The following is a 26,014-nucleotide window of genomic DNA, read 5'->3' on the forward strand; positions in this document are numbered from 1 at the left end:
TGAATCTTAATGTCAAGCGTCTTCTGATATTGTTATAAGGAGAACAAGTATGGAGTGCGTTTTCTACTACATAATGCTTTTTCTTTGGTAGTAAGACTGCATCAGCAGCTCACTGATGCGTAAAAAGAACACCTTTAGTGGGTTTTTATTCCTCTGGCTGTTATCAGAATTTAGCATGTGGCACACCCTATCAACATTCTCAGTTGGCGGAATCTTCTAATACCTCCAGCATGTGCTTGGTCAGGATCCTATTTATCAACAGTTGCTGTAGCCTTAATTTTATCACACGAAGCCGTTGAAAAATAATTCAGAGCCGCTACTCCTAGTCACACACAGGTCAGTAATTATCCTCCATTTATTCGCTTTGCGCGGACTGCTTCCCACACTTTCCATCAGCGAAAATCCGCAGCTTGGGGTTGCCATCATCGAATTAGCGAGAGAGGTACTGCGAGACCGAAGACTCGCTGAGTGTTTGCAGGCTCACAGTAGCGGTTTCGGGCCTCGTGGTTCCTGGATCTTTGGCGCCGGTAGATACGAGCAGTATCTCGTCAAAAATATGGTGCTGATTGCATTGTTAGATGGTACGTACAACACGCTTTTCCCACTGTCATTACGCGTATGTTTTTCGCATTTTTTAATCGCGTTGGTAATTGGTCTTCGGAGAGCCAATTAAACTTCACACAGTGCTCGGTCTCTAAGGTCACATTTTACATAACCGTAACCTCTTCGAGTCTATAGCTTTGTATGAAGAAAGAGTTTACATTTTGATGCACTGTGACCATTTCCCATTCTCGTTTGGTTGTGGCGAGGTCGTACATAACTTCCGCATCTATTTACAAGGCTGATAGTTGCGCCACACTATAATACTGTCGGGCTTGCATGTCTGGTAGGTCTAGCTCACCATCGACGCGGTCCTACAACTGCAATTTGTCACCAAATGTTTTCCCTAATGGTTCACGAATAGTGCGGAAAGGGGTATGTCTGCTGTACCATTCGTGCTCACGTTTGAGGGATACTCGTTATTTATGAGCTGATAAGATTTAGTGGCCAATACTGCAGTGTGCTAGTTGTCCAGTGGGGTATCTTCCTGTTTTTATGGATCAGACGAAGTTACATACCATACTTGGATTTCCTTGTGGTTAATATATGAGGCTTATAATGTCATCACTTATAGCGTTTATTTTGTTATGTGTCCTCATTCCAAATGCAAGTGCCGCCTGGCTGCAAATTCATTCACGCACGCCAGTTTCTTAAGGGTAACAGTTGGGTGGACAGATGAGTTGGAGTATGGTTCTGGTTGGTCCAGAGGGAAAGGACGGTGGGGGAGATGTCCTTAGAGCTTACACTTTAGCAAAGTTCATCTGCAAAGGTGTTCGCGAGTAAATTTGACTTCATAGATGTATCTCGGCACTGCACTGAACAGATATTTCAATGCCGTGCAGGGGAAGACGAATTTAGAGAAACTAAGCTTCCAATCGCTGTTTATAGTTCCCGTAACTCTGACTTAGAGCATTTCTGCTCAAGCTAGAGAGGGTTCTTGATTCACTATGCAGGAAGTACCAGAAATTAGAAATATGTGGTGACTTCAATATAAATTTTACATATGATGGTGCAAGAAAAAGGATGTTGGTAGATCTCCTAAATTAATGTGATCTGTGTTTTTTTTTTCAACTGGGGTACAGTGGAACTGTAGCACAGAAATAGACACTATTTTTATTCATTCTCAATTGCTATATGGGCACTCTTTTAGTAAAACGGTGAATGGTCGTTCAGATCGTGATGCACAAATTTTAACACCAAAAGGCTTTTATACTCAAACAAATGTCACATATAATTACAAACTACGTAGGAATGTTAGTCCAACAGCATTAGAGAGTTTTTATGCCCTGTCAAGGAACAAGAGTGGCAGGACGTTTATAGTGCCGATAGCATAAACAAATTTCTCTTGCGCTTTGAGAGCAGCTTTGCGTTAGATCGTTCTAAACGGGGTACTAGCAGTAAAAGGCGGCCCAGATGACTGACTAGCGGGATAAGGCTATCAAAGCAGTAATTATATCAAAATGTTAGAAGTTGTAACAGTCAAGCTACAGTAGCCCATCACAAACAGTATTGTAAGGTGCTTACAAATGTTATTCGGAAGGCAAGGAATATGTGGTATGGAAATAGAATAGCTAATTCACAGGATAAAATTAAAACCATTGAGTCAGTTGTGAAGGAAGTGTCTGGTCAGCAGGAGAAAGTCGACGATATAAAGTTTTTCGTTGTAAAAATATTTCTGTTACTGATAAATCAGACATATGTACAGTATTCAATAATCATATTCTGAGCATTGATGGTGAATTAAATAAAAATTTATTTTCTACAGGGAATCATCAAACTTTCTTGACAAATGCCTTTCCGAGATTGATGTCTGACATAGTCCTCTGCGATACAGACAAGGGGGAGATTGAGACAATAATTAAATGACTGAAGTCTAAGGACTCTCATGGGTAACATTAAAATACTGCGCTGCGCATATTAGCCCTGTACTTAGCCATATTTGTAACTTTTCCTTTAGGAATGGTCAGTTTGCTGAACTATTAAAATACTCTGTAGTGAAGCCGCTTTATAAACGGGGAGAAAGGGATAATGCAGACAATTTTAGACCTATTTCTATGCCATCGGTGTTTGCTAAAGTTATTGAAAAGGCTGTGTATGTAAGGATAATTGATCATTTTATACCACACGATATGCTATCAAATGTACAGTTCGGCTTTATTCCCTTTTCTCTGTGAGGTACTGGATGGTTAAACAAAAGGTTCCGAACGCTAGACACAATTTTTTATTGAACTAAGGCATTTGATTGTGTTGATCACAAAATATTGCTCCTGATGTTGGACCATTACCGAATATTGTGAGTAGCTCACAATTGGTTCACCTTTTACTTTAGCAACAGGCAGCAAAAGGTCATTAATCACAATGTTGAGAAGGGCTGTGATGTGGGATCTCAGTGGGGTATAGTCAAGTGGTGGGTGCCCCAGGGACCAGTGTTGGGGCCACTCCTGTTCCATACTTATACAAATGAAATGCCTCCTAGTATTACTGATAATTCTGAAATATTTCTGTTTGCTGATGACAATAGCTTGGTAGTAAATAATGTTGTGTCCAACATTGGCCCGGTTTCAAATAGTGCAGTTCATGGCCTAAGTTCATGGTTTGTAGAAAATAAACAGACGCTGAATCACAGTAAGACACAGTTTTTACAGTTTCTATCATACGATTCAACAAACCGTGACGTTTTAATTTAACAGAAATGACATATGATTAGTGAAACTGAACAGTTCTAATTTCTAGGTGTTCAGATCGATACTAAACTGTCGTGGAAAGCCCATGATCATGATCTTGTTCAAAGACTTAATGCTGCCATTTTTACTATTCGAACGGTATCTGAAGTGAGTGATTTTTCGACAGGAAAATTAGTCTACTTTGCTTATTTTCATTCGCTTATGTCGTATGGTATTATATTTTGGGGCAACTCTTCCCATTCTAAAAGGATATTTATGGCTCAGAAAGGGGAGGTTCACACAACAGGTGGTGAAAGTTCAGGAACCTCTTGTCGAACCCTGTTCACGAGTCAGGGTGTTTTGACATTGGCCTCTCAATATATATATATATATATATATATATATATATATATATATATATATATATATATATATATATATTCCTTACTGCCATTCCTTGTTAACAATATTAGCACATTCCCAAGAATAAGCAACTTTCTCTCGGTTAATAGTCGGTAGAAATCAAACCTGCATTTGGATCGGAGTTCCTTAACTCCTCTGCAGAAAGATGTGTAGTATACCGCTGCATCCATTTTCAATAAGCTACCACTAGAATTCAAACATCTTAGCAGTAATCCACGCGCATTCAAATCGAAACTGAAGACTTTCCTCATGAGTTGCTCATTCTATTCTGTCGAGGGGTTCCTTGAGAAATTAAATTATATTTTTGATTGCATTTACATAAACGTATGGACTCACTTTTTTCGGGTTCATAAAATTTTATTTTTATCTGTTATTACTTTTATGTTGTAATTTCATGTACTGACACGTTCCTTGATATTGGAGATTTGCTCCTCTATTTGGTCTTATGGAACGTGATGTGTAAATAAAAAATAAATAAGTTATGACTTGGTTGTCTAGGGGGTGGACCAGTGAGAGAAAAGGCTGGAGGAGTGGGGAAAGGGAGCGCTTAGTGCTTCAATTATTTGCAGCGTTGATCTGCAAATGTGTCAGCGAGCTAAGATGGGATTTGTTGTGGTGGGATGTGTCTTCCTGAACAACTGAGCAATATTTGTGTCAGTTACTAGGTGGGAGCTGATTGGGCAGTTTTATGTACCATGCCTGCGGAGATGATCTGGCGACGTTAGGCAGACATTTTTAGCACTCGCATTTGCGACCTGGTAGCGAAGATCATACGAAGAGTTCCATGCAATACAGGCATTATACAGCGAATATAGTGGGGGGAGCGGTTTGTACTTGCACCAGTCTGTAACATTTTCACGTATTTCTTGGGACTTGTGGTCGGGAGAGGGAGATTTCTCAGCCAGACCTGACATAGCAGTAATTTTAAGTAAAAAACCCCGAATATCTCGGCAACTACTGGGTACTGTGCCCGCGATCACCGGCGTTCTCTGCTACACCACATCACGTCGGAGTCGGAGGTGTGATCTACACTGCTGCAGGTGATATGATTTTCACTGCGGTTGGAGCAGATATGGCTCGCCTCACTCTGGAGGAGTATTTTTGCAGCGCTATGCTACAAATTAGTTCCACGCATCAGAATATTTTATGAAATCACACGGTCTAGTAATGTAGTGTTTTATTTCTTAAACAATATCTCTGTTTAAGAATCGGTTGCGATTATGGAATTTCCTCATGTAACAGGGTACAGTGTTTAAATTGGTGAAAAATAAGGGAAAAATACATTATACTAAGGATAATTACATATCTTTCTTGTTGAGGTCTCTATTTGTGTTTCGCAATATTAGGTTGTTGTTAACAAATCGGCCACAAGTGTTGTAATTTGCTATTAACAAACTCATTTGGCCAATCCTTATGATCGCCAGTTCCAGAGTGTCGCAGTTATAAAAGATGGCGTTGGGCAGGTGTGCCTCAGTACCAGTGATTTTTAATTCTGCACTGTGATTGCGTGAGAGAGTCATGACATCTATCTGATGTCAGGCCGAAGTCTTGCATAACTGGAAAAAAATACATTAATTTCGGGAAAGCCCGGGAAAAATATATATTCTCCGATACATCTCTGCTTACGAATAAGGAAATAGGTGGAAAATATGTAAAACTGGCGAAAATATGGAGAAATGCGTAAAATGTGGGAAACGATGAAAAATAGGGAAAATATAGAGTAGTAACTACATATCAGCCTGGATGTTATCTCTGCCGATGTCAAGTATTTTGTTGTTAACATACAGACACATCTTCTTCCTGTGCTGCCCAGCTCTTTGAAGAGCCGCTCTCACTCAAATGTTCCAGTTGTAAAAGATGATATGGGGGAGGCGGAAAGGTGCTCCATCCTCACGGGCTGAGAGGTGCTTCCTCCATTTTTAAGTCACGAGACTGGTTGCATTATGAGCTTGAATATGAATAGCACAATTTCCTGGGTAATTCCCCTGGGTGACCTTGATCAGCACCTGGAGGCTCCTTAGGGGAAAGGGCGTGGGGCAAAAAGTGTTCAAGTTGCTAACCTGACACTAGATGTGTAACATGACACTGGTTGTCCTTATCAGTAATCTAACGATAACATCGTTATCAGATATATATCCTCCTGTGCTGTCCTACTGATGTTAGTGATTTTGGGGCCAGATCCCTTCTCAGAACATCTTATGATGAGCTTGATGGAGAACTATTAGCAGTGTGTGTTCGCTATGTAGTCGGCATGAACCATCTTGTTACGTGACTCATCACTCAGGATTCTCTCTTTTTATAGTTAAAGTGTCGAATTTCAATGTTCCTGAACCCCATGAGCTAAAAGACACATGTGGAGATGTGGATTCTCTGACCCACAGATGTCCTGAGTGGCCTCCAGTTTTTGTTGTCCAGCGGAGAACTGATGAGTGACATGTTCTACAGTGATGCTGTATTCGTTGCCACAGATCATGAAATTGACAGTGAATTTTTTCACCCTTCGCAATGATCAATATATACAATGGTATGCTAAAGTTAATGATTAAAGGAATTTTCACGTGATGTATCCCTGCCAAGTAACGTAACTCTACGAAACTTGGACCATAAACAGAAAGAGCTGCTGCAGTATCATACGTAAGGTAAATGAATGAAATAAGCAGTGATAAGAAGAGAAGTGACTCTTTTATTCAGAGACAATAACTACACTGAAGTCACTAATATTTATGATGTTCGACTGGACGTTACATAAGGTGGAACATGGCTCTTAATAAAGCGTATGGTCTCCCCAGGCAGCAATGCGTGCTCAGCACAGGGCCCTCATGTAGAATTCTTTCGGTAAGGTGTTCCATTCCCCACCAGTCCTGATAGAAGCGATCGGACATTGTCATCCATAAAAATTAAATCAGGGCCGAATGCATCCGTGAAGAGAAGCACAGGAGGAAGGACTAGACTCTCACAATAACTTTTACTCGTGAGAATACCGTATTCAAGAACTTGGAGGCCAGCATACTCATGCACCATAATGTTCTCCCCTCACCGTAACACCTGGCCCTACAGAACGCTCATGTTCGGTAATGTTCCTGGCTGGATTACGTGTACGCCCTATGAGGGTACATCCCGAATAGCACTCAGACAAAATCCGAGCCCATCCAAGAAGAGCACGTGACCTACTCCTTGTAGGACCAATTGCTATTCTATTGGCATCTTCATTAAAGGTGCCTCCGATGTGCGTGTGACACCAGAACACAACGTACAGGTCGCAGGGCAAAGACATCACTCGCTCCCCCCCCCCCCCCCCCCACCGCACCACTCCCGTAGTCGCGTTGCCACTGTGGAGCGAGAGTTCGTGTGGCTTGCAGTCCTCTTACAGCAGCTTACTGAAATAACAACTAGGTTGCTTCTTGCTTGTTGTTGTCTTATGCTGCTGTAGTTGGCCGTGGTCGACCACATCTCCATTTTAGGTAGCAGTGTCTGTGGTTGGGAACGCCCCCCCTCACATGAAATAATGCTATCAGCAATACCAAACTCCTGGGCTACAGTCGTCACACTTCGTCCTTCATCCACTTTTCTCAAATTCTTCCCTTGTGAAGTTATCCAGATGTTTCTCTAGGCCACCACCGTGCAAAGTAACTATCGTGTTACGGGACGAGACCCATCTGACACTATACTCAAAGAAACCTCATCCCATGTCACGTCCAATTTTCTGTGCATGACAGGGTGATCTCTGGAAACATGCTCCCGCACTTTGTATCATTTTCATCGACCTCCTCCTTTCGTTTTGCACAGTAATATATAAACAACATACATATCTCTCAAACGAAACAGCTTTAGGTTCTTTGATTAGCGGTTGCACAACAGTAAAGGTAACTCAGTCTTCGAAGTTTACAAAAAATGGTTCAAATGGCTCTGAGCACTATGCGACTTAACTTCTGAGGTCATCAGTCGCCTAGAACTTAGAACTAATTAAACCTAACTGACTTAGGGACATCACACACATACATGCCCGAGGCAGGATTCGAACCTGCGACCGTAGCGGTCACGCGGTTCCAGATTGAAGCGCCTTTAACCGCACGGCCATACCGGCTGGCTGAAGTTTACAGTTCGCGTACTAAGTGATGAAGTGTAAAGTACACCTCTCTGCTGATAATCACTACTCAGCAGTTCGATCATCTTCCCTGATAACTCAAAATGATACGCTAGATGAAACGTGCTTGAATTTACGTGAGACAGCTTGAATAAGTCATTGCACATCAAACACCCACAAAATGTGACCTTCATTCTGACAAATTCTTTCCGCTCTCGGGCACTTACATTATAAAATAATGGAGTACTAAAAGGCGTACCATAGGCACCGCAAATCTCAAGAAACAAGCTTTACATGTACCTATGAAAACATCACTCCGTGTGCACTAATGAACTTTCTACTCTATAGAGGTAAAAACCCTTGATACATATGTGGCGAGCTACGCTGATCCCTTAAATGATTATCATAATAAAACATGACTAAAGAGAACCGACCTTGAGCACGAACAAGACCACCATGAGCGTACAAAGTCACAAATTTGTTCTAAAAACCTGAATGACATCCATTATAATGAAGCATGAATTTCTACGTGCGTGCTTCTGCATGTGTGTGTGTGTGTGTGTGTGTGTGTGTGTGTGTGTGTGTGTGTGTCTGTGTGTGTGTGCGTGTGTGTTTCTGATTGTGTGGTTAGGTACGAAACGCAATTTGCAGTGTCCCTACGCAGGTGCTTATTGCGCGTACAGTATATTTGCAAGACACAACTCTAATCCTATACATCACTATTAACAGGTTCACACGTCTAAACGTGCTGTATTATGGCTCAGGTACGTCTCGCCTTGCTTGGCGTAGCTCCTGCTCCACGCCCGCCGCTTGGCGACGCCCTAAGGTGGTTAATTGCCGCGTAATTTGTGCGCTTAGCGTCAAGTGACTTACATGCGGGGCGCGTTAATGGAATCTCAGATGGCTTCACGGGCTATTTGCATATTAAGCACATCCGTTCACGTGTGGACCAGAGACACTCGTGAATACGAATAGGGCAGCCTTCCACGACTACTTTATGCAACAAAACTCAAATCATTGTGACTTAAATTTTTTCGATGTTTACTCTGTTTTATGGCATCACTCATAATAGAACACTGTGATGACCATGGTCTCGTTTGAAAGTGTAATTTTTTTTCCATCAAATGTCAATTCATATTCATTCTGAATACGTATTTGTCGTTTAAGTTTTTGATTTTTTTCTAGTACTTTACGACATAAAAATGAGAACTACATTATTGTTATGCCACTATAAGACAATTCAATATTGATGGTTTATTTTGAAGTCCATGTGATGCAAGAATGCAAGAGCAAGCCATTGAATGGAATACCTGTTAGCTGATACATCTAATGAGGTTTAAACTAATATACACTGAAACTCAAGGAAACTGGTACACCTGCCTAATACCGAGTAGGGTCGCCGCGAGCACGCAGAATTTTCGAAACACGACGTGGCATGGACTCGACTAATGTCTGAAGTAGTGCTGGAGGGAACTGACCCCATGAATCTTGCAGGGCTGTCCATAAATACGTAACATTACGAGGGAGTGGAGATCTCTTCTGAGCAGAACATTACAAGGCATCCCAGAAATGCTCAATAATGTTCATGTGTCGGGAGTTTGGTGATCAGCGGAAATGTTTAAACTCGGATGAGTGTTTCTCGAGCCACTGTGTAGCAATTCTGGACGTGTGCGGTATCGCATTGTCCTACTGGAATTACGCAAGTCCGTCGGATCGCACAGTGGATGCAGGTGATCACACAGGATGATTACGTACGTTGCATGGGGGCTTAATTAAATAAGATTGTAAATACTTTTAGTTTTTAGTAGCTGTATGTCCGATTACGCAACTCTCGTAAACGGTTGGCACTGACTAGTATTATTACGCTATCTGACTGCAAAGAACAACAACAAAGAATGAAATGAAAATATTCGTTAACACAATTAATTAATTAAGTCCCCAGCAACTATAAAACCTACGAAACCAATAAGCACAAGAGTAACTGTTCTGTGTGTGGGAGTGTGACTCAACGTACACATCTGGCACGGTTCTTCTTCAAGAAGACAAGAAATTTTAAATACCATTTATACTGAAGTAACTAAAGGAAATAAAAATACCACAATTACTCAAGAAAACCAGAATTACACACTAATACAAGAACACAAGCCAGATGCTTTGTTGACTGAACCTGTCATGACGCATTATTTAAAACATGGAAATAATGAAAAAACACGCAATATTTTACCTTCATATATATTGACGAAAAGCACTCTGATCGTTACAATATCTTCATTAGAATTACATCTGCTATCTCTCCCATCAAATAACTGGATAAAACATGGAACAAGCACTCCTAACTACAACATCTCGACAAGCCTTGCCCACTCGCACATCTCAACACGAACTGTCTTCTACGAGCTCTGCCCACGCACTGACTACTACGAGCTCTCGACAAGCACTGTGGAGGCGGCTTAATAATACTGTTTGGTCGCAATCTCTGGAGCAGTGGCTCAGTGTAGCCACCTTTCATATGCCCCTCCTCCACAGGCCAGAATTTGATGGTATTTTTGCCAGCATTGGTGGTGAAAATACCACGAAATTCGTCCAGAAAAATACAGACAAAAATAAAAGATAATATTAATAACTAAATATCACATAATTAGTTAAAATTTTGGCTTTGCACTGACCTTTCAATAACCTAATATATAAAATACAGTAGGCAATACAAAGTCTTTTCATACATGTGGCTTTACATAATAGTTTACATAATACACAAAAAATTAGTTTATACAAATGTTCACATAAAATACTTTTAATTGTTCAAAAAAAAAAAAAAAAAAAACAAATAGCTGATAATTCCAGCCCAGCAATGGTCAACAGAAGCAAACACCAACAAGTAACATCATTTCAGCAGAAGCAGTCCATCAGTTGCACCCAGCAATGTTGAGCAGGTGCAGACACCAACAAGTGACATCATTTCAGTAGAAGCAGTCCATCAGTTGCACCCAGCAATGTTGAGCAGGTGCAGACACCAACAAGTCACATCATTTCAGTAGAAGCAGTCCATCAGTTGCACCCAGCAATGTTGAGCAGGTGCAGACACCGACAAGTGACATCATTTCAGTAGAAGCAGTCCATCAGTTGCACCCAGCAATGCTGAGCAGGTGCAGACACCAACAAGTGACATCATTTCAGTAGAAGCAGTCCGTCAGTTGCACCCAGCAATGTTGAGCAGGTGCAGACACCAACAAGTGACATCATTTCCATAGAAGTAGCTTCATCTGTGCACCCAGTAATGTTGAGCAGGTGCAGACACCAACAAGTGACTTCATTTCAGTAGAAGTAGTTCCATTAGTTGCACCCAGCAATGTTGAGCAGGTGCAGACACCAACAAGTGACATCATTTCAGCAGAAACAGTCCATCAGTTGCACCCAGCAATGTTGAGCAGGTGCAGACACCAACAAGTGACATCATTTCAGTAGAAGTAGTTCCATTAGTGGCACCCAGCAATACTGAGCAGGAGCAGACACCAACAAGTGACATCATTTCCATACAAGTAGTCCATCAGTTGCACCTAGCAATGATGAGCAGGTCCAGAGAGCAGTCCATGATATTCACTATCACCGATCACACTGTTCATCAGCAGAAATTAAACATGTCCTAGTGGCACCAATCATGTAGAAAAGGTACAAGTAACAGTCCATAATATTCACTATCACTGATCACACAGTTCATCAGCAGAAATTAATCATTCCTAAGTGTCACACATTACGTTGAAAAAGTGCAGGTAACAGTTCATAATATTTACCTTCACTAATCAGACAGTTCAGGCATGAACAATAGTTTGAATACACATACTAATCACACTGTTCATCAGCAGAAATTAAACATGTCCTAGTGGCACCAATCATGTATAGAAAGTACAAGTAACAGTCCATAATATTCACTATCACTGATCACACAGTTCATCAGCAGAAATTAATCATTCGTAAGTGTCACACATTACGTTGAAAAAGTGCAGGTAACAGTTCATAATATTTACCATCACTAATCAGACAGTTCAAGCATGAACAATAGTTTGAATACACATACAAATGCTTTTACAATGCTCTTACACTAAACATACAAATTCTAATAAACACAAAATGATATCAGATAATTGTCGTAGTAACTATTACAAATACACAAATATCAGTAAACCTATAATATTTATGGGTGTCAGTGCAAGCCACTACAAACAAATAAAATAATATTTACGAGATAGGTGGGTAGGATTAGGAAAGGAAAACACACAAAACACACTCATTCATCTTTCGTCCACATTAAGTACTACTGTGTAATTGAATAGTGTTAACTGTGTAAATGCAATTCTGTCAAAATTTGATGTTCATCATGTGTATCAAGTAGTAGTGGCAGCAATGTATAACAGTCAATAATAGTTAGGTCAACGTCATAGTCATCATGTCAAGATCAATGTTTGCCAAGCCAGATCAAATGTACTGTTGTTGAACAACTGTCAGTGAGCCAAGATATGCAAATACTTCCTCTCTTCAAAAAAAAGTATATACTGCTTAGTGATTTAACAAAATGTGTGTATAGACTATCTTCCTTCTACTTTAGTGTTCTAGTCTGCTATCTTCATCCTCCTTGTTCCATAAGACCAACAAAAAAAATGCATCTCACTTACTTTACCTCTTGTCCACCAAAACTCCAGTAATCATCAACTTCACACAATCTCAATAATACCTCAATAATACCTCTTCAATACGTCGATACATATAAACCTTATTACCAATATCATTTCACTTCCATAACAACTCTTTCCTCTAGTCAGTCTCCTCGAACAAGTACAGATAAAATCCTAGTGCAAACTTCAGTTCATCATCCCATACAATCTGAAGACACACTGTCAACACACAACCTCTGTGTAATCCATCTGACCAAAATCTTCTACTCATTATGAATTATAAACAAAGAAATGCATACATGACCTCTAACAGACTTAGTTCGAATAATTCTCAGTAATTCAGTACGATTACGGAGTGTGAATGATCATAATATTTCACAGTGTGTGCACCACTTCAAGAATTATGGCAAACAGAAGCAAACATGTGGAGTATTTTTTGTGTCAAGTGTCACTTACTATTTCAATTGCTCGCGAAAAATGCAGTGTAATAACTGTTAATGGTCTAAACCTAGTAATGGTATGTCATGTCGTTAGCTTCCTTCCTATTAGCATAAAGTTATACAGCTTCCATAAAACCTCCAGCTCATGTGACTTCAACGAAGTTCTTTGTACCAATGTCGTTCGTCGAATTACAGCAGTTCATTTTTTTATCTTAAAAATATAAGGCACTGAGCGTAAGCAAAACAAGCAATAGCGAGTAAATATACCAGTAGAGAACAGAATGTCAACAAGTGGATGCAGCACAATTCTTACAACGAGGCTCTGCCAAGCGAACAATCTATAATTAACACCATACTGTAACCTAAACTCTATATTCGTACACTGTACAGCAGCATTGCTATATACCAAATTAAAGAGTAGTTGTGACAACAAACAGAAATGTATAAATATGCAATCCATACGCATAGCAGCAAACAGGTCATTAGCATCATATCAGCATACCAAATAAATGTTCAAATGTAATCTTAATAAGTAAACATGAAGGCGCAAGCAGATAAATCACAAAGTATAACTTACATACATATCAGCACAACTAATCAGGTTACAATTATAATTTAAATAAATAAGCACAGCAGGCACATAATTAAAAAAAATATGACATCAGTGAAAAAGCAGTGCAGCCAAGCGATGCATAATATATACAAATAACAACCCTATTCATTAACAATCATTGTCAAAATCAGTTAACGTACGCAAGCGCGTCGCTTCACAAGTAAATTCATAGAACATGAAATTAGCACAAAGTATGAATCACGTTATCGCGAGCAGCAAATTACGTCTAAAGTACGTACCTAAGTGGAAATATGTTACCTGAAAATGAACTAAATTAATAGTTACCCGTTTTAGTTTATTAGTTTCTTCTTGGAAATTACATTCTTCCTGAAAATTTCTCGATAGCACGTCCTCTTAACGTCGGAGACACACAGAATTTACCTGAAGTTCTTAAATATTTTATACAACCGTATCCTGAAAAATACTGAATGTTAATAACATAATTCATCAAGTCACTATAGCTTTATACTGAATTTAGTCGGAGAAATTAAATTGTGTATTTGTTTACCGCTGTCAGTGCATTCGCACTGAGCACTCGATCAGCTGTAGGCGCGTGACGTAGGAAGCAATTGTTCGCGGTCAACGACTGCCTTGTGCGGCGCGCAGACTTGACTGTTGCTTTGAGTATGTGCCGCCGCCAAAACACAGCGCGGTATCCTTGTATTCTCCGCATGTTTACATCTAGCTGTTGGTTTCTTAAAAGTATGTCATTCCGCAAACATTTTTACGTTAGATATATGATGTATTCCTTCAGAGCGTCGAGATTTAAGAGTTTCTACTTCAACAGTGTTATCATGAATAATTTTGCGAATTCTATATGGACCGTTATAAAGCAGAAAAAATTTGCGACACAAGCCTTTTCCTTTGTCAGACAAACGATGAGACTTAATTAATACCTTTTGACCAACTGACAAGATTTTTAAACGACCTGGATGTTTAGCTGATTTCTCTCTTCTAGCAGCCGCAGATGCAATATTTTGCAGAGCCAGGTTGACAACTTCAGAATGCCGCAGTTTCCGTGAAGGCGGAAAAGGAACGATTTCAGATATGCGATTTGTTGGTGCTTTATTTTTTAATACCAGTATAGGCGGTAAAGAAGTTGAATCATTAGAGAGTTCATTCAGAATGTTTTGAAAAATATGAAGATACTGATCCCACGGTCTGTGATTCTGATGACAATAAAGTCGATACAATTTATTGATTTCCTTCATCCATCTCTCTGAAGCGTTAGATTGAGGGTGAAAAAGTGAAATTAAATTGGTTTAATTTTATGACGCTGTAGAGTACGAAGCCAAATTTTAGAACGAAACTGTGATCCATTATCTGATATTACCTTATCAACATGACCAACTTCTTTAAGAAAATGTTTGATAAAAGCGTTAGATACTGAACGAGCTGTTGCTTTGCGTAAAGGTGTAAAACACACATATTTTGACGTCAACTCCACTGCTACGAAAATGTACGCAAAACCATTATTAGAACGAACCACTGGACCGAACAAATCGACTGCAGCCATCTCCTTTAATTTCGCTGGAATGATAGGAAACAACGGTGCTATGTGAGAAACTGTTGGCGGCTTAGCCTTTTGACATAATTTGTATTTGGCCAGAACAGATCGAATACGTTTTTCCATATTACTGAAATAACAATTTTCTCGTAATTTATGAAAGCATTTTCTGGGACCAAAGTGTGCATAACTGAAATGCATATACCAAATCAATTTATTGACCCACTCATCAGGAATACAAACTAACCAAACAGAGTTGTCGACCGATTTTCGTTTAAAAAGAATGTCATTGCAGACTAAATAATGCTGTCTAATCGCCACGCTTTCCTTCCTCCTCCACTTCTCCTTAATGTCCTTCCAGATTGGATCCTTATTTTGCTCCTTAGCGATGTCCTGGAGCGAAGACGAAATAAAGTTCTCAAACGCAACACCTTGAATATACATCAAACAATAATTGTTTTCCTTGCAGTCCTCTTCAGCACTTTGTTTCAAACCCATAGGTGCACGTGATAAAGCATCAGCAACAATATTTGAAGAACCCTGTATGTGAACAATACTAAAATCAAATTCCTGTAGGTACAACGCCCATCGTGACAATCTGCCGTGAGTTAATTTTGTTGACATAAGAAATTCCAGAGCTCGATGTAAACCTTAGTATGTCTGCCAAACAAAAATGTCCAAAATTTTGTAAAAGCCCATACAACCGCCAATGCTTCAAGTTCCGTAATCGAATAATTCTTTTCTGATTTAGAAAGAACACGACTTCCAAATGCAATTGTTTTCTGGACTACAACTCCGTCTTCTTCTATCTCTTGAAATAAGTGTGCCCCTAGGCCCTTGTATGATGAGTCCGTTGCCAAACAAAATTCTTTAGATAAATCCGGATGTGAAAGAAGTGGAGCAGCAACTAAAGCATCACGAAGCTGTTCAAATTCTGACTGAGCTTCCTCATCCCAACACCAATTAGATTTCTTTCCAGATAGTTCACATAAACGAGGTGTGGCCAAATCGTCCAATTTAACAAAGCGTCGAAGAAAATTACAGACACCAAGGAAACTACGAACATCACGTTTTGTAGTAGGAACAGCATAATTACGAATAGTGTCTAATTTTTCTGGATCAGGAAGAATACCTTCTGTAGAAATAATGTGACCGAGAAATTTCACCTGAGAACGACCAAATTCAGATTTTTCCAAGTTCACTGTAATGCCAACTCGTGCAAAAATACGTAATAATGAATCCAAAATTTTGTTGTGCTCACTCCAAGAATGTTTAGCAATAAGAATATCGTCAACATATGAAGTAATATTGTTACGAAGATAAACAGGTAAAATTTCTTTCAAGCTACGAATGAATGCTGCTAAAGATACAGTAAGTCCAAACAGTAATTTTCGATATCACATTTGGGTAAATTAGTCAAATCCGGTTATTGTTTACTTACTCACTAGATAGATTGATAGTCGAAGAGTTGGTTTGACAGATGCAAAGAATAGTAAAAGAGTAGGCAGCGGTGCAGAAAACTAAAAGAGAAATAGCACCACTACAGCTCGGGGCCCTATGCTCGCTACGGCACATATTCACTTAGTGTAGTGAATCCCCTGAGGACATTAATAGCCGCACATAATTTCTAGTTTGTGACTTAATGGCAACTTTGGCGGGATTGCGTACATAAATTTATCTAACCATGCCCATGGATGTATGTCATTCTTAGAATTGCGGAAGATCTTAAATTTCCGGACAGTCAAAAAGTGTTTATAGTCAAAACTTTCGCCTCGTGGCGACAAAGACCTACCGCGTCTGTCCCAGTCCCAATGACGATTATTGTTAAGTTCGCGCGCCAGGCGCTCTCTTATTGCATCCCGTAAATGAAACAAATTCTTTTCTGCAAACCCCTCTGCTAAACTAACACTTGTCAATTTATCTGAGATCTCCTCAACTCTTTCCGATGAGTCACTTAATTGTTCTTTCTGTTTATTTACGTCTTCTGTAAGTGTCGCGACTCGGGTTTCGGTATTGTCACATTTAGTAGTTAACTGTTCACACTGTTGCGTTAAGTTATTTATTCTGTCATTTGGTACGGATTCCTCGATTCTTTCAAATATTTCCTCCTTATCGTGTGCACATTGTAAATTTAACTCTGAAAATTTTTGAACTATCACGCGATCTTTTTCTTCCTGTTCTCGGTCCTCTTTCTCTTGTCTAATCTCTGTTGACATTAAGGTATTATTGTGAGCCTTCAAAATCGGTTGTATTTCTTCTCTAATCTCTTTATTTGATTCGTCTTTCATGTATTTGAAACATGTCCCTGTTCGTGAGCCTAACTGTGTTTCCATTGTTCCCATATCAGTTTCTAATTCAGATCGTAACTGTGTTTCCATTGTTTCCATCTCGGTTTTACTTGTTCCTATTTGTGAGCCTAACCCTCTTATCACTGCTTTCATCTCAGTTCTAAGTGTTCCTAACTCTGTTTTTAATTCAGATCTTAACTGTGATCCCAATGAGTCTAACCGTGATTCCATTGTTCCCATCCGTGTTTCCATTGTTCCCATCTGTGTTTTTAATTCAGATCCAAACCGTGTTTCCATTTTTAATATAGCACTCATCAACTGCCCCATAGTAACTGATTCGAAACTCCTTTCGCCCCTAACACTTCCCGCAAAACCAGTTTCCTTCGTCGTAGCTGTGAAGCTATCTGTGTTCGATACTATTTCAGAATCTTCTATTGTTAATCTCGTATTCTGTGAATTTTCTGATTGAGAAAAATTTTGAAATGGTTCCGGACTATTTTCCCGACTTATTACATTGTTTTCCACTTCATTATTCATCGCACTGTTTTCCTCTGTTGTCGAGTTCGCCATGTTAACAATTTTGTCATTCTCACTATTCATCATTTTTGCCTTTTTCATTGATCGCGTAATCATTTACAAAACATACAAAAAATTCGTCACTGTACGAAAATTACACACAAGGACTCCTTATCTCCAACAATACCATTTACATGCAATGTCTCCCTCAAACACGATCAATCGAACAATTGAAATAATTGCACTAAATTGTCAAACCCGTAGACAAGACAACAATTTAAATTTAGAAAAATACCATTAGAAGAATGACAATTACCAAATCTACACATGCAATACAGACTACAATTACTAAACTAAAATTACTACAACAATACTACGGTCTACTATTTTTACAATCAGAAGATTCCAAGGGACGATCCGAAGCAGCGGTCGCCACGTGCATGGGGGCTTAATTAAATAAGATTGAAAATACTTTTAGTTTTTAGTAGCTGTATACTGAATTTAGTCGGCGTGCATGGGGGCTTAATTAAATAAGATTGAAAATACTTTTAGTTTTTAGTATCTGTATGTCCGATTACGCAACTCTCGTAAACGGTTGGCCCTGGCTAGTATTATTACGCTATCTGACTGCAAAGAACAACAACAAAGAATGAAATGAAAATTTTCGTTAACACAATTAATTAATTAAGTCCCCAGCGACTATAAAACCTACGAAACCAATAAGCACAAGAGTAACTGTTCTGTGTGTGGGAGTGTGACTCAACGTACACATCTGGCACGGTTCTTCTTCAAGAAGACAAGAAATTTTAAATACCATTTATACTGAAGTAACTAAAGGAAATAAAAATACCATAATTACTCAAGAAAACCAGAATTACACACTAATACAAGAACACAAGCCAGATGCTTTGTTGACTGAACCTGTCATGACGCATTATTTAAAACATGGAAATAATGAAAAAACACGCAATATTTTACCTTCATATATATTGACGAAAAGCACTCCGATCGTTACAATATCTTCATTAGAATAACATCTGCTATCTCTCCCATCAAATAACTGGATAAAACATGGAACAAGCACTCCTAACTACAACATCTCGACAAGCCTTGCCCACTCGCACATCTCAACACGAACTGTCTTCTACGAGCTCTGCCCACGCACTGACTACTACGAGCTCTCGACAAGCACTGTGGAGGCGGCTTAATAATACTCTTTGGCGCAATCTCTGGCGCAGTGGCTCAGTGTAGCCACCTTTCAACGTGTCACCTGTCAGAGTCGTATCTAGACGTATCAGGGGTCCTGTAGCACTTCAACTGCTCACGCCCCACATCATTACAGAGCCTTCATCAGCTTGAACAGTCCCCTGATGACATGCAGGGTTCATGGATTCATGAGGTTGTCTCCATATCCGTACACGTCCATCCGCTCGATATAATTCGAAACGAGGCTCGTTCGACCAGGCAATATGTTTCCAGTCATCAACAGTCCAATGTAGGTGTTGACAGCTCCAGGCGAGGCGTATACCTTAGTGTCTTGCAGTCGTCAAGGGTACTCGAGTGAGCTTTCGGTTCCGAACGCCCATATCAGTGAGGTTTCGTTGAATGGTTCGCATGCTGGCACTTGTTGGTGGCCCAGCACTGAAATCTGCAGCAGTTTGCGGAATGGTTGCACTTCTATCAGGTTGGACGATTCTCTTCCTTCGTCGTTGGTCCCGTTTTAGCAGGATCATTTTCTGGTGGCCGAAATGTAGGAGATTTAATGTCTTACCGGATTCTTCATATTCACGCTACACTCGTGAAATGGTCTTACGGGAAATTCTCCCCATCATCTAGACCTAGTAAATGATGCGAGCCATCGCTCTTGCTCCGACTATAACACCTCGTTCAAATTAACTTAATTTCATATGTAAACAAAATATTACTGTGACATTGTATTTTTGGTGTTCCGACGCTTACATCTCTGTTCTGTTGAACATTCGAATTACAGTAGTTTATGAATCCTGTTCACGGAAAAATGTGTTTATTTCCGCAAACTTGCTGTCGACGTACAAGCAAAGTATCAACAATAGAATTAAATTTTTACATTTTTCAGACGAAATATGGGAACACTGTTTTGGGAAGTCGTATGTTTGCAGTGTTTTGATAATGCGTGTTACCTGTAGCCTTATTAAGCAGCTGGAGACCATTGCTACTTACTATAAGAATCACTTAGAACATCCTCCACTCATTGGTTTGGTCTTGTAATTCTGTGTCAGATGAATTGTGATAGACAGTATTACTGCAGTGTTATACTAAACGACGTGAGCATAATGTAGTTCTCATTTTTGCCCAGTGTATTCAACTCAACTTCCTACCGTAATAAGATACTTGTGTAGAAGTGGACCACAGTACACTTATGTAGGCCGCGTGCATTGACCGAGCGGTCTAGGGCGCTGCAGTCTGGTTGTGCGGCTGGTCCCGGCGGAGGTTCGAGTCCTCCCCCGCGCATGGGTGTGTGTGTTTGTATTTAGGATAATTTAGGTTAAGTAGTGTGTAAGCTTAGGGACTGATGACCTTAGCAGTTAAGTCCCATTAAATTTCACACACATTTAAACATTTTAAACACTTATGTATACGAGTAGAAGACAAGCACAACCAGTAACATGAGGAGAAGTGCAGATGATTTAGTAAAACTACGTCTTTGCCTTTGTGAGTTTACAGTTTAGAAACGAATCTGTGTAATACTTCATTTTATGTGTTGACATAGTTCGTGCAAATGGACTGGATGGAAATCCACGAGCTGTGCAAAACAGTTCTTCGTTTTGATGCAGTGAATATTTGATTTGTGCCCAAACATTCCTTTAAATTACATAAAAATAGACGTATTTTATCTATCCCTTTAAAAGGCGTTTCTCAACTTTGGAAAGCTGTCAAAACTGTTCGCTTTATTTAGTTGTTTGAGAGCTAAAGTTAATTCAAAACAGCGAAAGACATTAATTTTTACTTGGTGTCCATTATTTATTTTGGAGAAAGATAAGTTTTCATAACAGCAAAGGATCTTGTTGAAAGGCGTCATCAGTTCTAACACGTGCGTCTTCCAGTTATTGCCGTGATCAATGTATAGTGCCAAAAATGTAACAGTTCGTATTTCCTTTATTCTTGTTACAGTATATACTTAGTAGCTGATCGAATTCTGTGAAAAGTGAGAAACAGTGCAAAATGAATCCAGTTACAATTCAACGGCAATATGTTTTCCTTTGACCATATGTGGAAGTTACTGGATATACCATGTGCTACTTTTTTAGTAAGCACTAAATCTGCATCCTCGCTAATGCAAGTGGATGATTATTAATGCAAATTAGAAGCAGAATAGATTCCAAAACAGAATTTCACGAGCACCATACGTGCTTGTCTCAGACACCCTATGGCCATGTAATCAGTATGCAGTTAATGCACACCACTCTGATTTTTCTCACACAGGTAAGATAAGAGCCCTACTTCGCTGTGTTAATGCACGTCACGAAAATGCTAAAACAGTCACCCAGTAAACCAGTACAAGTTTTAAGTTTTAAGTAGTGTATCTAATGAGTTCGTGAGACAAAAACAATTGATTTCCAATATTTCATATAATTACAGACTGAATTTATCATAATCTACTAATTAATACGTGTAATTTTTCGTTAAGTGTGTAACAAAATAAGTCAGATACTGAAGTTAGAAACCGTCTTGAGCAAACAAGGAGTTCAAATTACCCAAACGACACTCATCTAGTATTTACGAATGAGAGAATTTAGCATCTTTTGACAAAATTTACACATAATATCAAATCACTTCGAAACATTTTTCTCTATTTACACCCCAGCAAATTAAGAAAGGAAAAAGGATTATGGCTTACTAGATTATCGATGAACGGGCAGTAAATCTTCAGCAACAGGCATGACGTTTTAATCTGTTACTTCTTTTCTACTAACTCTGTTCGCATAATAAAGGTTGTACTTGTAAAATTATATCAATGTATTGTACCTAGTTCAAGCAATATGACGTTATAAACATACAGATGAGTAGAAACAGACCATACATTTGCTATACTAGATCACACAAAAACTACTTTTTCTCTCACTTAAACTACCAAAACAGGCATTCGATACTTTGGAGAAATGGTGGTGGGATTATTGAATATTTCGTAATACTTTAACTTTTAGCCTGTCATGATTATAAACGAAGAAATGTATATGCATTTACACACCAACAGGTCCTTTTCGACAAGTATCAGCACTGATGCTTCGACCAATGACGAGTAACCTCTACCCGCACCCCTCTGGCAATTTTTATTGTTATATTCCGACTGCTTAACGCCATCATTTACTGTCTGCACGTCGAAGGTGAACGGGTCCCACTGCTCCCGAGCAAAATGCTCTCCCTTCTAGCTCAGTGCTGGTGTATTTGACATAACATGTTTTCTTTTTATTTTTACAAAAACTATTCGAAGCTGTTGTGAGAGGCACACAGTATAAAATTATGACGTCATAACATATTCTTCGAACTGTTAGTCGAGTCGCACCTAATCCGATGAGAGGATTTGTGCCCAAAAGTATCCAAACGATAAGACAGCTGCGTCGCAACGGCGTATTCGTGGCGTACGTAACGTATACGTGGCTTCATGACGGCGTAACGTAGGCGTAATTATTAGATACATATTTAATTTACCGTTCAAAAGTACCTTTACTTCTCGTCAATCGTTTGCTGTTTCTCTCCATTCGATTTCGGTGCTCTGAAGTGAGGGGATCAGGTACTGTCGTTACAAGTAGTTAAATAGCCGGCCACTGTGACCGAGCGGTTATAGGCGCTTCAGTCCGGAAACACGCGGCTGCTACGGTCGCAGGTTCGAATACTGCCTCAGGCATGGATGTGTGCGATGTCCTTAGGTTAGTTAGGTTTACGTAGTTCTAAGTCTAGGAGACTGATGACATCAGATGTTAAGTCCCATAATGCTTAGAGCCATTTGAAACATTTTTAGAATTAAATAAATGTGGGAGATATTTCGACAGGGCAGAATGTCAGCCTAAGACTGGCGGTCAATGTTGCCGTTATTAATGGCTTTCGTATCTCAATTAACATAATTACCGGCGAAGTATTGCAAATTTTCTGTAAGCTCTTCGCAAGTATCCCTTATAAGTGGGACCCTGTGTAGAGCATTGACAATAAATATTTGGATGCTATGAATACTGTGATGATACCGTGGTTTGCAGACTGTGCCAACGATTTTTCCTTCGCCGCATGATACATTGACAGTACGTAATTTGCAATCACCATCGCTAGACTATATGGTATTGACCCAACAGCCGTTTCCCAAAGAAAACATCCTGAAGCAACTCGCCCGACCCTACATTAACAAGGGCGAAAACTGAAATATGTAATTTGCATTGTAATAGATTAAAATATGTATTCAGTTCTTGTTGAAATGTCGCCAAGATCTACATCTATATCTACATTTATACTCCGCAAGCCACCCAACGGTGTGTGGCGGAGGGCACTTTACGTGCCACTGTCATTACCTCCCTTTTCTGTTCCAGTCGCGTATGGTTCGCGGGAAGAACGACTGTCTGAAAGCCTCCGTGCGCGCTCGAATCTCTCTAATTTTACATTCGTGATCTCTTCGGGAGGTATAAGTAGGGGGAAGCAATATATTCGATTCCTCATCCAAAAACGCACCCTCTCGAAACCTGGACAGCAAGCTACAATGCGATGCAGAGCGCCTCTCTTGCAGAGTCTGCCACTTGAGTTTGCTAAACATCTCCGTAACGCTATCACGGTTACCAAATAACCCTGTGACGAAACGCGCCAATCTTCTTTGGATCTTCTCTATCTCCTCTGTCAACCCGATCTGGTACGGATCCCGCACTGTTGAGCAATACTCAAGTATAGGTCGAACGAGTGTTTTGTAAGCCACCCCCTTTGTTGATGGACTACATTTTCTAAGGACTCTTCCTATGAATCTGTACCTGGTACCCACCTTACCAACAATTAATTTTATATGATCATTCCACTTCAAATCGTTCCGCACGCATACTCCCAGATATTTTACAGAAGTAACTGCTACCAGTGTTTGTTCCACTATCATATAATCATACAATAAAGGATCCTTCTTTCTATGTATTCGCCATACATTGCATTTGTCTATGTTAAGGGTCAGTTGCCACTCCCTGCACCAAGTGCCTATCCGCTGCAGATCTTCCTGCATTTCGCTACACTTTTCTAATGCTGCAACGTCTCTGTATACTACAGCGTCCTCCGCGAAAAGCCGTATGGAACTTCCGACACTATCTACTAGGTCATTTATATATATTCTAAAAAGCAATGGTCCCATAACACTCCCCTGTGGCACGCCAGAGGTTACTTTAACGTCTGTAGACGTCTCTCCATTGATAACAACATGCTGTATTCTGTTTGCTAAAAACTCTTCAATCCAGCCACACAGCTGGTCTGATATTCCGTAGGCTCTTACTTTGTTTATCAGGCGACAGTGCGGAACTGTAACGAACGCCTTCCGGAAGTCAAGGCAAATAGCATCTACCTGGGAGCCTGTATCTAATATTTTCTGGGTCTCATGAACAAATAAAGCGAGTTGGGTCTCACACGATCGCTGTTTCCGAAATCCATGTTGATTGCTACAGAGTAGATTCTGGTTTCCAAAAACGACATGATACTCGAGCAAAAATCATGTCCTAAAATTCTACAACAGATTGACGTCAGTGATATAGGTCTATAGTTTTGCGCATCTACTCGACGACGCTTCTTGAAGACTGGGACTACCTGTGATCTTTTCCAATCATTTGGAACCTTCCGTTCCTCTAGAGACTTGCGGTACACGGCTGTCAGAAGGGGGGCAAATTCATTCGCGTACTCAGTGTGGAAACGAATTGGTAACCCGTCAGGTCCAGTGGACTTTCCTCTGTTGAGTGATTCCAGTTGCTTTTCTATTCCTTGGACACTTATTTGCATGTCAGCCATTTTTTCGTTTGTGCGAGGATTTAGAGAAGGAACTGCAGTGCGGTCTTCCTCTGTGAAACAGCTTTGGAAAAAAGTGTTTAGTATTTCAGCTTTACGCGTGTCATCCTCTGTTTCAATGCCATCATCATCCCGGAGTGTCTGGATATGATGTTTCGAGCCACTTACTGATTTAACATAAGACCAGAGCTTCCTAGGATTTTCTGTTAAGTCGGTACATAGAATTTTACTTACGAATTCACTGAACGCTTCACGTATAGCCCTCCTTACGCTAACTTTGTCATCGTTTAGGTTCTGTTTGTCTGAGAGGTTTTGGCTGCGTTTAAACTTGGAGTGAAGCTCTCTTTGCTTTCGCAGTAGCTTCCTAACTTTGTTGTTGAACCACGGTGGGTTTTTCCCGTCCCTCACAGTTTTACTCGGCACGTACCTGTCTAAAACGCATTTTACAATTGCCTTAAACTTTTTCCATAAACACTCAACATTGTCAGTGTCGGAACAGAAATGTTCATTTTGATCTGTTAGGTAGTCTGAAATCTGCCTTCTATTACTCTTGCTAAACAGATAAACCTTCCTCCCTTTTTTTATATTCCTATTAACTTCCATATTCAGGAATGCTGCAAAGGCCTTATGATCACTGATTCCCTGTTCTGCACTTACAGAGTCGAAAAGTTCGGGTCTGTTTGTTATCAGCAGGTCCAAGATATTATCTCCACGAGTCGGCTCTCTCTTTAATTGCTCGAGGTAATTTTCGGATAGTGCACTCAGTATAATGTCACTCGATGTTCTGTCCCTACCACCCGTCCTACACATCTGATTGTCCCAGTCGATATCTTGTAAATTGAAATATCCACCTAATATACTGAGAAAATTTATGTGCAATGTATTCCAAATTTTCTCTCAGTTGTTCTGCAACTAATGCTGCTGAGTCGGGAGGTCGGTAAAAGGAGCCAATTATTAACCAAGCTCGGTTGTTGAGTGTAACTTCCACCCATAATATTTCACAGGAACTATCCACTTCTACTCCACTACAGGATAAACTACTACTAACAGCGGCAAACACGCCACCACCGGTTGCATGCAGTCTATCCTTTCTAAACACCGTCTGTGCCTTTGTAAAAATTTCGGCTGAATTTATCTCTGGTTTCAGCCAGCTTTCTGTACCTATAACGATTTCAGTTTCGGTGCTTTCTATCAGCGCTTGAAGTTCCGGTACTTTATCAATG

This window comes from Schistocerca piceifrons, chromosome 3 (genome assembly GCF_021461385.2).
Source record: "Schistocerca piceifrons isolate TAMUIC-IGC-003096 chromosome 3, iqSchPice1.1, whole genome shotgun sequence".
Lineage (NCBI taxonomy): Eukaryota > Metazoa > Arthropoda > Insecta > Orthoptera > Acrididae > Schistocerca > Schistocerca piceifrons.